Raw genomic sequence first — 6,184 nt, 5'->3', positions numbered from 1 at the left:
GACTATTCTGAATGAACACAGATTATCAAAAAAAATTAAGCTCCACATACCTCTCAGTGAAGGTTCAGAGCTTTGCAGCTATGAGGAACAACAACAAGAAAAACCTGTGGCGAGTGATGCACTTTGAGCTCTGGTGGAATACTGTTGCTCACAGATGGAAATTCTGTGTTGTCTTGTAGTGTGTCTTGACATGACCTACTATCCACAGTGACAAGCATTCATGGAGATAATATTTCCCCAATTCTCACACCTATTGACAAGTATAATTAATAATCTTCTTCTGGTGCTGAAGACAAAACAAGTATTGATTCAGATACTGACACAAGGACTACACATAATGTCAAAAAGCTTAACTTTACCGTGTTGTTATTGAAAATGAGAAAATTGATCTCTTCTACATTTTCTCTTCCAGACTGCTACCACAGGCTTGAGTTATTTCATTTGGAATCAGTATCGAGAACCGAAGTCCAACAAACCAGAAATTCTGTGGCAATTCTAGTGGCAAGTGGTTCTGAGAATGGTCAGTCAACAGCAGGGAAAACCAAGTGGGATAGTGTGGTGGGTTGGCCCTGGCTGGATGCCAGGTGCCCACCAAAGCCGCTCTATCACTTCCCCTCCTCAGCTGGACAGGGGGACAGAAAATAAGACGGAAAAGAACTCGTGGGTCAAGATAAAGGCAGTTTAATAAAGCAAAACCAAAGGCCGCACGTGGAAGCAAAGGAAAACAAAAGATTTATTCTCTACTTCCCGTCAGTAAGTGATGTCTAACCACTTCCTGGGAAGTAGGGCTTCAATATGTGTAGCGGTTGCTCCGGAAGGCAAACGTCGCAATAAGGAATGCTGCCCCTCCTCCTCCTCCTTTCTCTTAGCTTTTATTGCTGAGCAGACGTCATATGGTATGGAACATCCCTTTGGTCAGTTTGGGTCAGCTGTCCTGGCTCTGTCCCCTCCCAAGATCTTCCCCACCCCCAGCCTACCGGGTGAGGGGGGAATGTTGGAGAGACAGCCTTGATGCTGTGCAAGCACTGCTCAGCAGGAGCCAAAACACTGGCGTGTTATCAACACCATTCTAGCTACCAATACAAAGCACAGCACTATGAGGGCTGCTATGGGGAAAATTAACTCCATCTCAGCCAGACCCAATACAGGAGAAATACAAGGAGTCCAGTTATCACACTTGAGTGAAAACATACTTTTTCACAGGTTCAAATGCGATGCCACGTGGAAGTTATGCTAATTTTAATCTCTATTGCAGAAATACTATCCTCTTTGTTCAATTTTCTTTTCTTTACTGCTTTTTCCATTGCTCTTTCTCCTGATTATTTTTGTTCAGACTGATGACATCATAGATAAGGGTTTCCTACCAAACGATACACACATTAAACTGAAGTAAGTAAGATTGTCCTGGACTAAAAAACACACTTTCCCTTAGGAAATAAGAAGTAAGTGATAAGCACCTTGTAAAGTAATGGGAAAAAAAGAAGAATGTGCTTTAACTGAAGTAGACAAAAGATGAAGAAAGAGAAAATTGATAGTTTTGAAGTTATTGCTAATTTTGAAATTATTGCTCATACTTGGGGATCACACGACAAGGTGGGTTTTTTTTCTTGATTTCTTGTTTTCATTGTAATTTACAATAGTAAGGATTCTCTGTCACAGTCTTTTCCTCATGTAACAATAGAAGAATTGTTTTCACTTATGCAGTGATTGTTCTTTATAGAAATAGACAATTGAAAAGCCCTGCCTACCTGAAAAGCTTTCATGTGTGTCATGATGCTGTCAGAGGAATGCCAGCATAGAATCTCAGAGAAGACTTGGAAGATGGATTACCTGGAACTTTACTGTACTTTATGTTTTGAATTTTTATTGAAGCACACTCTAGCTTTAAATTAATAATGTGGTATATCTGGAATTAGATGGTACCTGGGAGCACAATAGAATTCAGCTGTGGCATGCCTTTTTTTTTAAATGTCTAGAAGTAAAAGAAGTGAATCATTGACAGGAAAGAGTTACATAGACCCACGTTAGATTGATTACAGCCCCCATTTCCCTCTCCTTTCTCCCTTCCAGCTCAGATACTCCAGCCAGCATCCAGCATTTGTTCTCCTACTTCTTTATCTGCTGTAAAAAGATGGTGGGAGGAAGTGCACATGTAGTTTTTATTTTCCATCCAGAGGTGGAGAACGCACATGAAGGGAGGCTGGAGATAAGAGGACATCCCACTAACATTTGGACCACTTGTCCAGACAACAGTGCTGCAGCATGACTTAATTGCCAAAAAAACCAAGAAAAATTGTTCATACCATTAACATCAGGAACAGGAATTCTCACTGGTTTTCATGAGATACATCTTCATCCTGAAATAGAACAGGTTTCATGTTTATAATTGAAACAGAAACCCAAACACCTAATTAAAAAATACATTATTTCCAAAAAACATTCCCTTCATTTCAGCTCAACGTTAGAAGGAAGCATCACTTTGCTGTTGTTGCCTTTAGCTCAAAACTTCTTTTAAATTAAATACTTCTATGAGGACTTTCCTACATTGTAACAAGATTTTTTCAAGTTACTAACAGTTAAAAAAACACTTTAATGATAATGACCACAAAATACCATCAGCCAATATATGTTGAGTAATTTTTTTCTTCACAGTTTCTTGTTCTTTTTCTCATAAATACCAGATGGTAGCTTTGTGCATGTAGCCCACACTTATAATTTCATGTTTGAGAACAAAAGTTTCTATCTGAACATATGAATATATATATATATACACTTCATTGCTTCTGTCTGAGCTTTTCATTGCTTTTGGACACTGATGTTAAGACTGAGGACTCCGGTATCCAGAGCACAAGACTATATTCAGTGAGGCTGGATTTTACTGCTTCCCCTGCATTATATTTTGCTGAGTCATCTAATCATATTGTGTCTATAAAGTGTAAAAAAGTAAAAGAGCAGCCAGTGATCAGTTGGTAATTTTTTTTAATCTTCAGGTGAAAATTTGTAAGATATTTATCTTCTTCACTGAGATTATTTTCTTGTCATGAAGATACCCCTGAAGGATGAGTTACTTAACTTGGGGTTGTGCCATCCTTCTTCAAAGTTGTTGAAATCTTTGATATAAACATCTGAATATATATATATATATTAAAAAAAAGAGTACATATAAAAGAGTATCCCTAAACCTTATTTTTATGGCTCAAAAGGCAATTCAAACTTCCTCTTCTACTATGCTGAGTTCTTAAAGTGATTCTTCAGATATTTTCAACATAAGAATATTCTGTGGAGGAAGAATAATGATTTAGAATAAGAACATTGTCACAATAAACATAGTGTATCCATGATTAAATTGAATTTAGAAATTAGGAGGAGACCAGCCAGTGGAAAGGTCTATAGCAGCTGTCAGCAGAGTCTCTTGGGGTGGTTTAGAGGATCCATTATTGACCTCCAGGTACGATCTGTTTAATTCTATTAGAATAAAGGAAACGAGGAAGAGTGACTTTAGGGGGATGTTAATATATCAGGTAAGACTGAAGGAAAACACTGCTATTCTTAACTATGGCCTGTTATTCCTGAATGTGATAGGTGATAGATGTCTGATCAAATAATCACTGATAAAGCAAGAGATGTAGTCTTTGGGTCAAATCTAAAACATACCAGTAAATGTTCAGTAGTAGAAAAGAATAGAAAGTTTGTGTTGAATAGCTGAGTCAATTCAGTTTATTCTTCCCTTTATCTTAAAGAAAGTTTGGTACAAAGAGTTCTTGATTACAGTGGGAATATAGACTGAGTCAAAGAGAATATCTAGTGAAAGCAATTGAAGTGCAGAGCTGTGGCTCTTTGATGTGGAAGTGGCTTGGCAAATCAAATTAGAGGTATCCAAAGCTTTGGGGTAAGGGTACCCTTCTGTCTAAACCCACTAATCACTAACTCACCGCTAGAAATTGCTCCAGACCATGAAGGCTAATCACCTAAGTGCTCTTTTTTGTCAAGAGGGTAAAAAAGAAGTTTCAGAGGGTAGCTGACCCCATCCTCTGATATGAGTCTCAGGGAGCTAATTTGAAAACCTTCCAAACGTACTGATGATTCCCAGTTGCTTCTGCAGTGGTCATGGGTGGTCAGGGTGCATAACTGCTCTTTAGATGCTTCCTTACTTGCCTGTGAAAACATGCTCTGGATTAAACATATATAAGCTATGTATATTTAAATAGTGCATCTTTGAGATGGTATGCTTTGCAATTAAAAACTACTTCAAACTCACTGTACATGTCCCTACTTCAGAACCACCTTGTGATGGTACTTTATTGAAGGACTATTGTTTATTTCCTTTCTTCCTCTGCTTCTTTAAAGAAAAAACAACACAACTGTAAGCTTTAACTTCTGTAGCATTTCAAGGGCAGTGAGTATTGATTTGTTTTTTTCTTGTACTTAATTTATTAATGCTCAATAGCAGTGTTTACTAAATATTCTGCTTTCCATGGTGTTGATTTTCAGCTCTTCTCTTGTTTTCTCTTGTTTTAGATAAAAAATATTCTGAAGTCTTCAGAGGAAATTGAACAAGTGTTTTCTTGTTAACTGTACCTTTAGCAACAAATCATGTAGCATGGAAGCAGAACAGTAAGAGACAAGACTTTCACAGACAGTGGTAGCAGTGCTCCCTCCTAACAGTATTCCCATTGTTTAGAGATTAATCCCTTTCTCCGGGAGCTATTGAAAGCAGCAAAACCAGCTACTTGCCTTCAATACTCTATATCAAATAAATGCTTTTATCAAGATTAACTCTGAATATGGGGCTTTGCTGATTCAGTTAAAGCTCTTAAAAAAAGGATTGGCACTAATTTGCTTGATTTTAGACTTACACCAAAAAAAACATCCTCAGACTGTATCACTGATGGAGAACATAACTTCTTCTCTAACTACAGATATATAATCCCTGACACTTCCAAAATCTGTCACCCCTCAGCAGAGGGATAATTTTAGCAAAAAAATAGCATTCAATACAGAAGCTGAGCTATCTTCAAACAACACAAAGGAAGGAAAGTAGCCTGTTATTCAAAAATATACAGGAAGATTGGAGCTCCTCTGCTCCCAAACGTAGCACATCAGTTTTAGCACTGCCTTGCAACAACACAGCTTTCCAGCTTTTGGTCAGATTCATCACCAGCCTGTTCACAGTACTGACAGACAACCTTTACATGAAATGGGAGAGAAGCCTCTGTTGCTCCTAGCCAGAAACTAGGCTTCCAAGAATGCTAGCTCTAGCTTAAATTTGTATGCACACACACATCTGTTTCTGGGTGCAGGAAGACTGACGGAAGCAGAAGTCCCAAGCAGCAGGAGGCTGTGCCTGTGAGTCACTTTTATGTGTAGCCCGAGGAGGATCAAATGAATTTGAATTAAAAAGATCAATTACTGCTACTAACATTACTGTAATTAGGTAGGTGTTAATAACAAGGAGATAGAGAGGTATTCTATAAATGGATATATGTGTATATATCTGCATACGTGTGTGTGTATTTTTTTATTATTATGTAAGCCTTGACAGAGGTTGAAATGAAGAAAATGGTTGCCTGTTTTAAGGATAGCTACAGAGTTAATCTTGAAGTGATAAAGAAACCACAGCCATGGCTGCCTCTCATGCATATGTGGGCACGGAAAGGGTTGTCACAAAGCTTGTTGCAGCAGTCCTTCAAAACCTCCCAGTACAGCCTCTCTTTTTCTTGTCTGGGTTACACAAAGCACTAGAAGTAATTTGTTTCTCCTGAGGTCAGGCTGGTCTGTGACTGCAGATGGGGGAGGAAGTCTATATCTGAGTGGGCCATACTTACCTAATAAAAATCATTAAACTTTTGATTAAATCATCCCAACTACTCTCTTCTTCAAGAAGCAAAATTAACTAATTGGCTTCAATCTTAGCTTTGGAATGCATTGAGATTGGTAAGAAGAAGAAACACTGGACCACTGAACCCTTCACACTTTCCAGACCTGACTTTTTAACTAACATAAATCAGAGCAGTCACGTTGTCAGAACTGTGCCAATTTACCCGGACTCATGGTATTTTCGCTTTGTTGTTTTCCTTTTATATCTATTTTTGGCAGCCGGATTTGCTCTCCTATTGTTGTCAGCATCTCTGGTGCCACATTGTGTGTTCTTACTCCAGCCTTACTGAAATACCCCCCCGGTTAC

The sequence above is a fragment of the Pygoscelis adeliae genome, unplaced genomic scaffold, assembly GCF_000699105.1.
Source record: "Pygoscelis adeliae isolate BGI_AS28 unplaced genomic scaffold, ASM69910v1 Scaffold78, whole genome shotgun sequence".
In the NCBI taxonomy this organism is placed as follows: domain Eukaryota; kingdom Metazoa; phylum Chordata; class Aves; order Sphenisciformes; family Spheniscidae; genus Pygoscelis; species Pygoscelis adeliae.
Note: the sequence above shows the minus strand (reverse complement) of the source record.